At 35.8% G+C, this 15,622-nt stretch overlaps 1 protein-coding gene across 4 annotated transcripts in view; it reads left to right on the top strand.

Moving 5' to 3' along the window:
* Positions 1-15,622, top strand: part of SPOCK3 (SPARC (osteonectin), cwcv and kazal like domains proteoglycan 3) — a 375,273-nt gene that overhangs the window by 16,027 nt on the left and 343,624 nt on the right. The gene's annotated exons all lie outside the window — the stretch shown is intronic.

Genomic DNA, 15,622 nt, shown 5'->3' on the forward strand with positions numbered 1-15,622 from the left:
AATAAGCTGCCAGACTGATGAAAATATGGAGTGAGTGAAAATTCAATGATTTATGTATTTTACATTTATTGAATTTAAGTAATATTGAACTTATTTGGTGCTACATTTTATACTAAGTATTTATGTGAAATGAATAAATTCAAAACTTGATGCAAAACGTACATGCAAAATGATTTTTTTCTCCTATACTTCTTCTTCTCCAAAAACGATGTGGTTGTCTTCTCCTATCTTCACTCTGAATTTGCTACCTGACTTAAACATGTCATTCCCCCACTGGCAATTTTCCCATATTTCTTAAAATTTTACTTAGGTTATATGAAATATTCAATGATTAAAAAATTAAAATAAATTCATAACATCAATGTTGGAACATGTTGAGTGTTCCAGATACCTGTGTGGGTTTTTTATTCTGAGCATAAGGAAAAGCCCATTATTCAGAAAGACTAAAAGAGGGAGAGGGACCAAAAATGTAACAATTAATTTAAATGTGTCTCCAAATACATAAAACATTACAGGGCATTTTCTTCTGAATATGGTGAAATACTTACTAAATACAGTAATTTGTATAGTTCCTTTCTCAGAGGTCCCTTTTACTTTTCTATCACCAGGCTACTTAGGGACTTTCTGAATGTTTACGGGTGGGTACTCCAGGCAGGATACTCTGAAATATGAGCTAGCTAATTGCCTTGGCACATGGAAATAGCATCTGCTAAGAACCAGTTTTAGAATATCAGGAGAATATTTATAGGCCTTTCATGACATACAGTATAATATGAAAGTATAGGCAACCTCGTCTCCCAGGAAGACTGTCTAAGGTGCCCTTGGCAGTATCTGATCTTCTGCCCAAACATCCCTGAGGCAGTCAGATTCATCTAAAACCAACGTTCTCCAAGGCACGACTTCTCTGGAACATTGTGACAGCAAGCATTAGCCTAGTATTACCTGAGAAATTTTTCTTTGACATGAAATATAATTTCTTGGAGTTGAGATATTACACACTTTATAGTTTTAAAGAGCTATTGTATTTACTGAAACTATGACTTAAAGGCACACTTCACACTGATGGGAAGTACTAGTTTGGAAGCTGAGATATTTGAAAGTAACCCTAGGCAAAGTGTTTTAAGTAGATCAACCCACTTAGCATATTATCTCCAGAATATCTTGTTGATGAGACATGCTAATTTTGCTTACTGATATCGTTATTTAAAATTGAGAATGGAAAGTTTTCGGTTTTGTTTTTATTCCGCCTATTTTCCTAAGTAAAATTTTAAGAAACAAGGGAAGATTTCTGGGGAAGGTGTGTGTGTGCAGTGTGACATGTTTAAATTGGGTAGCAAATTAGTACTGAAGATGGGACAACACAGCTCATATCATTTTTGGAGAATGAGAAGTTATTTGGGGAAAAATAGGCCTTGTGAATGTCCGCCTTGCATCAAGTTTTGAACATCACTGGGAACCACAGCAGTTTATAGGCCAGTGCCTAAGATCTGGAAATCAGGTTTCAGAACTGTTTTGTTGCTCTGAGTAGCTGACAGCTCTGGGCCTCTGCTGCCAGAAGCCTTGTGTTTACCCTTAGGGGAGCAGCACCCCTTCCCTTACATGTGCTGGTTGGTCTGACTTGTGGATTTGAGAGAATACCTGAGGAGGCTTGCCATCTGTCTCAAAGGTGGCAAAACCTGTGCTTCTGGTACTAGTCTCATGTGGCTGCCACCCCTGGTGCCAGGATCAGAAGTAGAGTGAAACATCAAGCATCATGTAAGGCCGGGGTGCTGTCTATGGGGACCTGGGACAGATCTTGACACACCATTACTTTTGAGTTACACAACCTTTGCAGACTGTGGGGGCGGCCTGTGTGTGTCTGGCTGGCTTTCATGTTTCCTTACGCCAATGCCTGTCACCTTGGACTCCAAAAGAAGTTCTCTGTGAACAGTAATCCTTTCAGTAGTAGGTAGTTTAAGGTGTAGGTAGTTGTAGATATAGTTAATATATATGTTCTTAATTCTTCTACTTGAATAAGTAATTTAATTTTCACTTTTCTGGTGTAGAGCTACTGTGGTAGTTCTGATTTGCATTTGTGGAGGAAAAAACCCTTCTTTATTGTGGTTTGTGGACTTAACTTTTTTATTTTTTATTAAGGTTTTATTGATATACATTCTTATGAAGGTTTCACATGAAAAAACGATGTGTTTACTACATTCACCCATATTATCAAGTCCCCACCCATACCCCAATGCAGTCACTGTCCATCAGTGTAGTAAGATGCCACAGATCCCCTATGTGCCTTCTCTGTGCTACACTGTCTTCCCCATGATGTGTACTAAATATAGCTAAACATAATACCCCTCAGTCCTCTTCTCCCTCCCTCCCCACCCACCCTCCCACACCCCTCCCCTTTGGTAACCACTAGTCCCTTCTTGGAGTCTGTGAGTCTGCTGCTATTTTGTTCCTTCAGTTTTGCTTTGTTGTTATACTCCACAAATGAGAGAAATCATTTGGCACTTGTCTTTCTCTGCCTGACTTATTTCACTGAGCATGATATCCTCTAGCTCCATCCATGTTGTTGCAAATGGTAGGATTTGTTTCTTTCTTATAGCTGAGTAATATTCCATTGTGTATATGTACCACATCTTCTTTATCCATTCATCTACTGATGGACACTTAGGTTGCTTCCATGCCTTGATTATTGTAAATTGTGCTGCAATAAGCATAGGGGTGCATATGTCTTTCTGAGTCTGAGAAGTTGTATTCTTTGGGTAAATTCTAAGGAGTGGGGTTACCGGGTCAAATAGTATTTCTGTGACTTAACTTTTTTCAAACTTGAATGAAACTATAATTTCAAATAACTTTCTTCTAGAGAGCATGATAAAAATTCCACAATTTAATTTTACAGGGATATAGCAACATTGGTATCATATTAAACTATTCAATGCTTGAAAACATCTAAAATTGATTTTTTAAATGGACATAAATTATGTACATTACAAAGTTTCTTTCTTAAAAATATTGGCTATAGAGCATAGCAAAATAAGCTGGGAAAAGCACATGCTGACTGATTTATGTTATACAATTTTGAAGTAGCATATTTTCTGAGTTTTGTAATATTTTAATGTTATAATTTTTAACTAAAATAGCTTTGTAATTAAAATTGACTAGCTAGTTAAGGAGATTTGAAGTATTTTTGACAAATATTCTCTTTCTGGAATTCAAATTCCTTAACAAAAGGTATATAAAATAGCACCATAAAGTTCATCTCACATTCCTTAACAAATAGAATTTCTTTAAACAAAACCATTGGAATAAGGCAATTTGTATATGTGTACTTAGTTTAGCATAGAAGTTTATATCTATGCTGTGATATTTTTTATATTTACTTTAGGATTTCCCTGTGATACTGTTGTTTGATTATAAGTGTTCCTTTTTGCAGCATAATTAATAAAGTGTCCAAAAAACTGACATTTTTTTCCAAAGCTAATCCTCTGGCCCAAAAATCCTTAATCATTTTGGAGGAAAGAAACTCAAAATTTGAGAACAGCAATGTCCACTTTTCCCAGAAATGGTTCAGATAATGCACAATTGCATAGAATATTCAGGGAGTTCATAATTCCCTGATGTGATTCTTTACAACATGTGGATAGGCGTGCTGTGCAATGTGGCCATTTCTGCAGAGTTTATGCAGTCTTTAATGTATAGCCGTACAAAGTTTTCTTAAGCCTTCGTGATCACAGGAAATGTCTTACTGAAGGTGTCTTGGACTCCTTCTTTCTCTCCCAGCTCTTCCCAACAAGATCACTTGCAAGCCCTGTCAAGGTCTCTGGGGCACTTTTCAAATCCACAATTCTTCCCTTTTCCTTGGCTCATTACCTCTCATTTAGGTTAGTCTTGTAGAAGACCTTCATGTTTTGGGGCTTTTCCCTGCCTACAGCATCTGAGGCTGTATTGATACATGGATTCCCCCCACCCCCAATTGTCTTATTGCTCCTCTGTACAGAAACTTCCATTCTTCCTTCCTTTGTTGCAGAGTAGGACTGCCTCTACCTGCAACAGTACATTGCCCTCCCAAAATTTGTCACTTGGATTGCCCTCCATCACATAAATCATGGGGTGTGTCATCGTCTTAGAGGGAGGTTGTGTGACTCCTAAGTGCTAGAGTGAAGGTATGCTGTTGGACTACTGTAGTACCTACTTGGGAAAGATTATTCATCAGAAGGAGTCTGAAATGAGAGACAGAATTCCCTGAGGCAAGCTTTGGCCATGCTCAGGGGAGAGCGAAGGCCCCTTTAAAGATGGGTCCAGTGTTCTGTAACCTGAGGATGATGGATTCCATGCTTACCTAGCAAACTTTTGATTTCAGAGTGGCTCAGCCTCAGGAGAGAATTCACCAGTCTTGCTGACATGTGTTTTCTGCTGACAGAACCAGGTTTCTGCGGCTTCAGGGCAGAAGACCAGACCCTGGATGGTGGCAAAGTCATCAAGGCCATATCACAGCAAGAGATCTTTGGTAGGTGGGCTGCGTCTTCTTGTCACAGACAGGTCTCCCCAGGAGCTTTCTATTCAAATGCCAGCACCAAAGAAAATCCAAATTTCCTGTCTTCACATCCATAAGTTTTGCAAGACCTGCTTCATACCATATTTGCTTTCTCATCCTTATTTTCTCTTCCAGGCACTCTTCGCCCAGTCAGTCTGAGCAGTCCAGCTCCCGCTGCACCTGCTCTCTTCTGTCTTTGGTTTTCTCACAATGAGCTGCTCACTTAGAATGAATGTCTTTTGCCCTGTTACTTATCTCTTTCCTAATATAACATTTTTCATGGCTCATTTTATGTTCTCCTTTTTTAAAATTTGTTCCATGACTTCTGCAGCCAAATGTAATCCCTCTCATCCCAAACTGAAGCACTTTTGCAGAGGCTCAGCAGTCACGGAAAGAGCCAGGCTTCTGAGGTCTGTACCTTGCACTCCAGGACTTATAAAATGATTACTCATGAAACAAGTTAGTCTGTGTGAATGAATTAGGATGTTCCTCATTTTCTTCAAAGCCAGTATGGGAGTTAATAGTTAATACAGATATCCAAACCCAGGTTAGTACTATTAGTTGATGATACAACATTTTATTCTATTTTTCACCTGGAGGTTTATTGATCATGTCATTTATGGAACCTGTGTTCATTTCCAATTTCTAGACAGTCTTTCTTAAATTTCTGATTTCTGCATTTTAGTTTGCATTTATTTTATGAGAAAAATGTTGCTTTTTATCACGAATTTTGACTTATAGTAAAAATCAAGAAAAATAATATTAGCAAGCATTTGGTATGTCATATGTGACATGTTTTTGCTCTTTCAAGCAGCCAACTCCTGATCTATAATTACTATGAAAATGTCAACAGTAGGCTGCTGGATTTTTGCCGTAAGTCATCATAAAAATTAGCCACCCCAAAGCTAGGAAGACTTTTTCTGCCTCTTTTAGTCTAAAGTCAAACTTTCTAAAGGTGAGAGTCATCCAGAAGAAAAACAGGTCAACTGCTGTTAAGACTCAAATGATTGGTTCATTCACTGTATGAAACATTATAGAAAAGGGAAGTTTATTTTTTGAAAGATTTCTTTTTTGGAAGAGCGTCTATTGAAAGGAAACTTCTTAACCTGACTTTATAATATATAATGCTATATATAATAATATAATAATATTATAATAATATAATGCTGACAACAATCATTTGGAAAATACAGATTGAAAAGACACAAATGCCCTGAGATATGTAATGCAAATTTTTTTATGAATTAAGAAAATTACAGTGTTTTATTATTTCAGATGAAATTGAAATAACAATTACAAAAACTTTTTTTTCTTTTGTACTTGTATCTTACAGTATTATGCATTCAATTTTGGAGAATCTAAAATACTAATGAAACACAGCAGATTTATACTTTATAACATAGATTAAGGTTACTTAACAGAAGTAATGACAAATACCATTATGGATATTTTCTTCTTTAAACTATATAAAGATAGTAGTAACAACAAATACACGATGAAAACCAAAGATTGTAACCACTATCGAGTGATTTCACTCTGTTATGCTTTACTATTTTCTTAAAGCAGTTTCTAAATTTATATCTTGGAAGGCATCCTCAAAGAACTATCATGGAAACAGTATCTACACCCATAAAAATAAAAGCAGAAATGAGGCCTTCGAAAACATAATTTGAAATCAAAGAATACAATTTCAGGAATATTACCATAGCATTTTATAGTATAGTAGTATAGGATTAAAGTGTTTTAGTTGTCATTATAATAAAAATTCCAAGTGTTTGAGACACACAGTTTTGTGACAGTACAATGGATGAACAAATCCATGTGATGAAATGTCATCTTGAAGTTTACAAGTTTTTATGGTGATTGATTATAACATTATAGTTATTTTATCTTTGGCACTGTTTTGTAAGATTTTTCAAGTGTCAAGAATTAAATGGCTAATTTCTTATGATTTCAGGATCTAAGGATTATAATACAAGGTAGTTGAACTGATATTAAAACTGTGATGCTTTGATTTATAATTGGGTCAGTTCACAAGGTGGAGAGTTCTACCTGGTGAAATTTTAAACTGGCCTCTGTACCAGGAGTGCAGGGAGAAGCTGAGGAAGGAGGCAGACAACGCCAGAGTGGTAGGACCCAGGCTTACTAAGCAAGGGAATTTACATGTTAGACAAGTAGATTTCCACACACATATGCTGGGATCTGAAAAGCTTCAGTTGAGGCTTTAATGGATACAGTCACATGCACAGTGTAGGAGGTGGAAACAACATATTACTCTCAAGGCTGCATCCTTGAAATGGCTCCAATGTAGGAAAGGTGTAGACTGCACATTTCAAGGACAGGGGACAGGACGAGGACCTCCTGTTGCCGCGGCCAGCTCTCTAGTCCACCAGCCAGCAGTTACGTCCTCCTGATTGACTTCCTTCAACAAAATGGCACTGAAATTGATCCTGGGGGAAAGGAGGCTTCTATTTTCTTCATTATATTTATGTGAATAGCTCTGGCAATAGTGTTATTGTTTCAAACTAGAGTTCCAGTTTCTCATTTGACATTAAACAGCGGCTGACACTAGTGAGAATTATAATTCTCTTGCTAAATATTTGTTTTCTAACTTGAAAGTTACTTTTATAATATCACTTAGAACACAGTATTTTTTTAAGGTTATCATTAATGCAGTTAAATGACATGAAGAAAATAGAATACTTAAAGAATATCTTCATATAAACAGAAAAGATTGAAAAATGATTGCAACTTTTGAATATGTTCTTGTATGCCTACAATAGCAATATCCACTCCTGGTCATTTCAGATGCTATGTAATGACATTTGTTGTAGAAAAGCAGTAAATTTAAAAGTTTGTGATCTAAGTACTGGTCAGAAAAATTTAGTCACAAAAGAAGTTAGACTTTGGTACCATTTTATAGATATCAGATGTGATGGCAGAATCATAGAAAGTGAACATTTTAGTTAGGTACAATTTCTTTTTTCTGTATGAAAATACTCAATGCCTTTTCCTTTTCTCACATGCCCTTAAACTTGATTAAATGCAATGGTGATATATAAGGCTAAAGATACATGTTTATTATTACTGTTGTTATACTTTTAATTGATATAAACGTACCATTAATGGTTAGAGTAGCTATAAGTGAACTGGCTGTTGATTTTCAAGTAAAATTATTTTGGAATTGTGCAGGTAGTCCTGCTTTCACTTTTATGCATCTCCATTATGACTCCATGTGACACAGAATTGCATCTGCCTTGGCATAAACACAGGAAGAAATCAGACATGCAAACAATTCATTTTATATTGAGCTGAATTAGAAATAAAGCATTGTCACATATTAGTAACTGAGTTTATTTCAAATAGCTACAGGAGAAGGGCAGGGCTATTTCCTAGCGTGGAACAGAGACTTACATGACAACTTTGTCATCACTGAGCATAGACTGACACCATGCCATCTCTGCAAAACCTAAATGATTTAAGCACATGCTGCTGAGAACATTAACATTACTGTCAATGAGCATCTTGGAAGTGCTTGGGTGTAGGTCATGCTCTGGCATCTGGAAGTGGTAGCAGCCAAACCAAACATTCTGAGGCAGTTCAGTTTATTTTGACTAAAACTCAGTTTTATCTGTTTTGCACTTTGTCACATGTCTTGAAAAAAATGCAGACCTTACTGCAATTTTCTAAAATTCCTTGACCTTCTTACATAATTTTTAGGACCTCAGAGTATAGGATTTCTAGTGACATTACATAGGCAAGTTGGAAAAATGGTGTTGTACCCATTCTGAAATGATTGTAAATGGATTTTGGATTGAGTGAGGTTTCTTTTCTATACTGTGAGCTGGCTGAAGAGATTTGACCCTTGGTTGTTGATTCTCTGATCGACACCAAATGGCTTACGGTATAGATGTAACTTTTTTGGATATAACTTACCAAAACAATGGGAATAGAAAAAATACAATTTAAGTCACAGTTAATTTTTTTTCTTGAATCCAGATTTTTGTCTGTAGTTGAGAGGTAAAAGAATAAATATTTAAAAAAAGAGTCAAATAGGCAAAAATAGCAGCTTTAGTGGAAATTCAAAATGAAGATTATCCAGAGTATAGCCTATAGGAGCAGAAAAGCATTTATTGACTCTCGTTTTGTTATGCATTATCTGTTTGTAACAACCCCATAGTGGGTTATCATGGATATTTAACATACAACCTAAGTTAACCAGATGAATAGAAAATAGTGGTGGGAGATATTTTTAAAGTGGAAAAATCATCTCCCATGATGTTAGAATCAGTGTTGTTTACACTGACTAGTATGTATCATCTTGAACAATTGGGTAACTAGTAATACAACTAGATCTTGAAGTCTATGGTTTACGTAATTGCATGTGTGGCTTGACATGGGGAATTGCTTAAGACCATTGATTATAAGTATGCCATTGTCTGTTGTTAAAATAGAAACTACCTATTTACTACATTGTAACATGCACATTTTATAACTTTTAAAGTGACATTCCTGAGACTGAAATGAACTTTTAAATCAGTATGTGGGCCTAATGTGGCAATAGATTTTGTGTGTCTTTCAAAAAACTGTTAAGTATATAGGGAAGTAGGAACAATCCTAATATGACTTAAAGAGAAATAATTTAGTCTATCTTAACTCTATAGAAAGCTGATTTTATTAACTGAAGTTATTACCTGTTAACATTTATGGTTAAACTTCCATTCATTAACGGCCCATTAAAAGTCCAAAGAAACAAAATACACAGTGTATTTACTTGGTCTTTGATATAATCTAAGACAATATTAGCAGTTGGCTCATTAGATTATGTGGACAAATACTTTCATTTTATTTGGAGAAAGATAATTTAAAATTGGCTGTCTCATCTGAGAAAAACAGAATTGTTCTCATTTCCCAAGGTCATTATTCATTTCAAGAGAAGAGATCATCAACATCAGAAAATGCAGCATTTCCCTTATTGGAAGGGTTATGCATATGGACTGGCATGATTCTTGGGTTCCTTGCACTACAAATCATACTGTATCATAGAAACACTATTTTTGGTAAGGCTCTAGAAAAATATGAAATAACTTATAAGAAAAACCAGAGTTTTACTGTGTGCTGTTTTCTGGGATACTGGTTAAAAATGGAGTCTATTCAGAGATTCCTAGAGATTATTAGATATAAAGGTATATGTACTTCTGAAAGTTTTTCTTGTTCTGTATTATTAACATCTTAGGGAAATCAAACCCTGATATTATTGCCTGACTGACTGCTGAGCTGAATGCATTCAGCCACGTAAAGCTAGAAAATGCTTCAATACACAGCAGCAGCAAGGGGCCTTATTACAGCTCGTACATGTGGTGGAGATGTCATTTGCTGAATTCAGTACACATATTTTGCTGGTGAATGTTATGATGTTGGGTCTAGCTGCTGTAGACTTCCTGAGTTTGAGCCATGACTTCTCCACTTACTGCTAGATGAGTCTGAACTCTGGCTTTGCCATTTGCTACTAAGTTACCCTGGGAAAAATTCTCTTCTGTCCACTTCTGCGCTGTAAAAGGGGAACAACATTAGCATCTACTGCATAGTGTTTTGTTAGACGGTATGTGCTGGTAACACAAAGTTCTTAATTCACATTTGCATGTACTCAGTACATAATACACGTTAATTCGTTCTATCTTAAGTAACTATCATTGTTTAAATTGATAGTTTAAGTTGAACTCTAAGAAAATCATTCCTTGTCCCACAACTGAACTACATTTAGATTAAGCATGTTTTCTGAGATATGTAAGATCTGGTGTTTTCAGTAAGTTATATGTCAATAACAGAAACATTATTAGATAGTAAGAGAAAAAAATATATATAGATGGAGAGCATTTTGCACTTACCTGCGTTCTCTAGACCTAATCACATGACATTTGTATGACTCAGTTGCTAGCTTATAAAATGAGAGTAACATTTGCTCTTTCAGAAAATCACAAGGTTGTTATAAATATCAAATGATCAAACATACATGAAAACACTTTGGAAAACAATAAATAGCTAATGCATGGTGTCATTTCAGAAAAAAACATTCTTCATCTGTTTATAAATCTAAGTCTTTTTGCTAAATATACACATTTTTTAATATGTAAACTTTATAATGATCATTGAGACTAAAAGTATACAATGAAGAAAAGGCTATTTCGTTTCAAAATAATTATGTGTGCCGCACTTACCTCTCCACCCAAGATATACTATCTTCTCCCTGAAGAATCTGGAATAGTTTAGGAGATTGCCGTGTTGAGCGATCAGAATATGTTGTCACTAGGGAAATAAGATAAGTACATGCAGATTACATGTGTGGGGGCGGTGACCTCCTTGCGTCCATGAGGCTTTGTCTGGGTCTGGATGGATGAGCAGAGTTTGCCATTTGGACAAGGGGAAGAAAGCATACCTGGCGGGTGGGCCTGCACAGAGTCAGGAAGCTGTGAGGGACACGGTATGTGTCAGAACGACAAGAAACTCAGTGCGACCTAAGTCAAGGGCACATGGTAAGGGAGTCATTGGAGATGAGACGGGAAAGTGTTACAACTTGAATTGAAAGGCATTTCTAAACCTGCTAAGCGGATTGCCCTTTGTAGAGGATGGAGGGTTCCTACGATTACCAGTCAGGGTGGGTGCTTGAGTACCTTTGGTGGGTGTCCATGGGGGTCAGAGTAAGACTTGCTGTTGACCCTCAGTTCTGAACAGCACCCTCCCTGCTCCATATGTAATTTGAAGTAAAAATAAGAGTGTAAAATTGGTATAGGGAATTTCAGTGAAGGGCTGACTTTTATTTCCCTATGATGTCTACTTTGATTTGATTCTTTCAGAGAAGTTTAAAAAACAAAATTCTTTAGCTTTTTTTACTTTTTGCTTTTTATTGTTTGGGTGCCTCTGGGTGGCTAGTGTTCTTAAAACACCCCAGGTATTGCAGCACTAAGTCACTAGTTTTCCATGGAGTGTCTGCTGAATGCATTCATATTTAATAATCTGCCTATGTACATGATGATGAGTACTGATATAATTTTATATCCTAAACTGGGCAATAAGAAATCCATAGAAAAATGAGGATATTTTGAACCCAAGGACTTAGAAACATGACAGTTTTCCTTATAGCTTCCAAACAAAGAAAACACAGTTTATGTTCCATACTGTGTCAGACTGCAATACTTACTGATGTTTATGTTTCTTTGAAGTAACAATTTCTTTAAATTTCATATTCCTTTTGTGTTTCATTATAGTACAACTGAGGCACTCTACTCATCCATCAAAACCCAGGTTAGGCATCACAACTCAGTCATCATTTCAATTTAGAGATAATATTTTGAAATGCTGTTTGGAAAACAATATACTGGGAGTCTAGAGAGAAACCCCTATTTCTGCAGCAGCAATGGGAACTGGGCGTTTGCCCAGCATGTGCCGGTCTGACAACCCCAGTGGCGACCAAAGCTGGTTCAGCTTTCTTCTGGCTTCCTGAAACTAAACTGCTGGTGACGATCTGGCTTCAGCTGTCACTGCGGCAGTTGATAAAGGATATATTTAACTGCTAGTGACTCATATGCAGAATACAAATAAGTAATTATTAACTAGGGTATGTCGTTTTTGAAAACTACTATGTACAGATTTTTGTACTTACTATTTATAAGCTTTTCCATATGTTTTCCTTGTTTAAGATTCTTATTCTCAAATTTTAAAATCTTATTTTAAAATTTTAGATTCTTATTACTTGTAACTTCTATAGGGAAGGAATGTTTCCTGGCAAAATATGGATAAAATAATTACTATTCATTTCAATAGGTAAAGTCATACTAAATTTATACTAATGTTTTCTCATAAGATCTATTTATACAAATGAGAATTTAAATCAAATGCCAGTCTCTAGCATCATAAACTAAATGTTTCTATTTACCAAAATGTGCTTATACAAATGTGTAAGAAGATAAAGAGAAAAAAAAATTGCAGTTAAATTTGGAAAATCAACTTGAGAATTTAAGGTAGATGCCCAGGGTAACTGAGCTGGCGATTCCCAGAGGTCACCGGTTTGACCTCGAAGCCCAGGATTTCTGTCTCTACTGACTTTCCAAATTAGGTTAAATTTTCCTAAAAGTATATGATTTGAGTCTCCAACCATTTGGAGTGAAATAACAGCTCCAAAGTGAAAGAAAACACCTACATTACCTATTATTCCTGCTCATAGAGAGGAACAACTATAAATATGACAGCAAACTACAAATAATTGAAAAAAAATGTTACCTCTTTTGCTGTAACACCTTAATTTCACTTGTCACTTGCTAAGTCTCTGGGAGATAGCCTCTCTCCAGTGTTTTCCCTACTGTGTTAGGCAACGGTGATTCAAAGACACATAGTTAAGGCCCTACCCTCCTTCTTTGTGGTCTGGAAATGTCTTTCAGTGGGGGTCCGGTGCTCTGAGCATTCGGGAGTGAGAATGTGTTCCTCCAGTGTGATTGGAGAGTGGGGTGGATTTAGGGCAGGGAAAGCAGCAAGTGATGGAATGAAAACTCCAGGAAGGCTCAGAAGGCCATGTACAAGTCAGGCTTCCTTGGCTTTTCATTAAAGTGTATTGTATTCCTTGATCATAAACTGAATGAAAGCAGCATGGCTCACATGTTACTGTATAGGAGAGGGTGTGTAATTTAACTTTTACTGTCTAGTTCATAAAACAAGTGATCCCAAGCTGATAATTATATATTACTGAAATAGATTTATGTTTATATTAGCCATTGCTCAGGAAATGTCTAAAATGCTTCACATTTTTATTGAAAATGACATATTAAAATGGATATTTTAAATAGGGCTACAGTGGGTTTGTAGGTGATAACTGAGTAAATGACATGATGTTATATTATGCTCATCACTGATTAAAGTCTTTAAAGTTTCATATTAAAAATATGTATAAATATTGTGATTTTATATCAAATAATGCCATATGGTATACTAATTGAAAAATAATCTTTTTTATTGAAGTATAGTTGATATACAATATTATATTGGTTTCAAGTATAAAAAACACTGGTTCAGCAGTTACCCATATTAGTAAATGCTCACCCCAACTAGTGCAGATACTATCTGTCAACATAGAAAGATGTTACAGAACCATTAGCTGCATTTTCCATTCTGTACTTCCATCCCTGTGACTAACTCATATTATGATTGAAAATTTTTTGCCCTTTTATCAACAATACCCTCCCACCCACACACCCTACTCCCACTCCCTTATTAACCATGAGTCACTTCTCAGTGTCTGTATGTCAACTGCTATTTTGTTCATTTTGTTTTGTTTTGTTCTTAGATTCCACATGTAAGTGAAATTATGGTAATTGTCTTTGCCTGGTTTATTTCACTTAACATAGTACCCTCTAGGTCACCCTATGTTGTTGCAAATGGCAGGATTTCTTTCTTTTTTATGGCTGAATAATATTTCATTGTGTCTATGTACACATCTTCTTTATCTATTCAAATAAGGATGGATGCTTTGGTTGGTAAATGTTTCCATTTACCATAAAAAATGTGACGATAAACATAGGGCTTCATATCTCTTTTCTAATCAGGGATTTTGTTTTCATTGGGTTAATGCCTAGAAGTGGAATTAGTGGATCATATGATATTTCTATTTTTAGGATATTTCTATTTTAGTTTTTTGAGGAACCTCCATATTGATTTCCACCGTGACTGCACCAGTTTACATTCCCACCAACACCAACATGTAGGAGGGATCCCTATTCTCCACATTCTCACCTACACTTGTTATTTTTTATTTTTTGAATAGTGGCCATTCTAACTGGTGTGATGTAGTATTTCATTGTGGTTTTGATTTGCATTTCCCTGATGGTTAGAAATGTGAAGTATCTTTGAATGTGCCTATTGGCCATCTGTATGTCTTCTTTGGAAAAATGTCTGTTTAGGTTCTTTGCCCTTCTTTTAATCAAGTTATTTATTTTTTTGTGTAAGTATGATGTCTTATGAGTTCTTTATATACTTTGGATGTTAACCCCTTATCAGATAAATCATTTATGAATACATTCTCCCATACTATCGTATGGCTTATTGTTCTGTTGCTGGTGTCCTTTGCTGTACAGAAGCTTTTTAATTTGGTGTAATCCTACTTGTTCATTTTGATTTTGTTTGCCTTGCCCTGGGAAGTATATCCAGAAAAAAATTGCTCATGCTTATGCTCAAGAGATTTTTGCCTATGTTTTTTCCTGAGTTTATGGTTTCATGTCTTATATTAGCTCTTTAATACATTTCAAGTTTACTTTTGTGTATGGACTTAGACAGTAATCCAGTTTCATTCTTTCACATGTAGCTGTCCTGTTATCCCAACACCATTTATTGAAGAGACTGTCTTTTCACCATTGTATATTCATGGTTCCTTTGTCATATATTAATTGACCATTTATGCATGGGTTTACTTCTGGGGGTCTATTCTGTTCCATTGATCTATGGCTCTGTCCTTGTGCAACTACCATACTGTTTTGATCACTGTAGCTTTACAGTATAGCTTAAAGTCAGGGAGTGTAATCCCCCCAGCCTTGTTCTTCTTTCTCAGGATAGCTTTGGCTATTTGGGTCTTTGGTGGTTCCATATGAATTTTAGGATTATTTCCTCTAGTTCACTGAAAAATGTCAGTGATAGGAATATTTGATAGGAATTGCCTTGAATCTGTCAGTTGCTTTGGGCAGGATGGCCATTTTGACAATATTATTTCTTCCTATCCATGAGCAAGGGATAGATTTCCATTTATTAATTTCTCTCATGAGTGTCTTACAGTTTTCAGAGTGCAAGTCTTTCACCTCCTTGGTTATGTTTATTCCTAGGCATTTTTTTCTTTTTGTTAAAATTGTAAATGGAGTTGTTTTCCTGATTTCTCTTTCTGCTAGTTTGTTGTTAATATGTCAGAATGCAACAGATTTCTATATATTAATTTTGTATCCTGAAACCTTGCTGAATGTAGTTACTTGTTCTAATTGTTTCTTGGTGGAATCTTTAGGGTTTTATATATATAATATCATGTCATTTGCAAATAGTGACACTTTTACTTCTCATTAGTTTGGG

Source organism: Manis pentadactyla, chromosome 1, assembly GCF_030020395.1.
Source record: "Manis pentadactyla isolate mManPen7 chromosome 1, mManPen7.hap1, whole genome shotgun sequence".
In the NCBI taxonomy this organism is placed as follows: Eukaryota; Metazoa; Chordata; class Mammalia; order Pholidota; family Manidae; genus Manis; species Manis pentadactyla.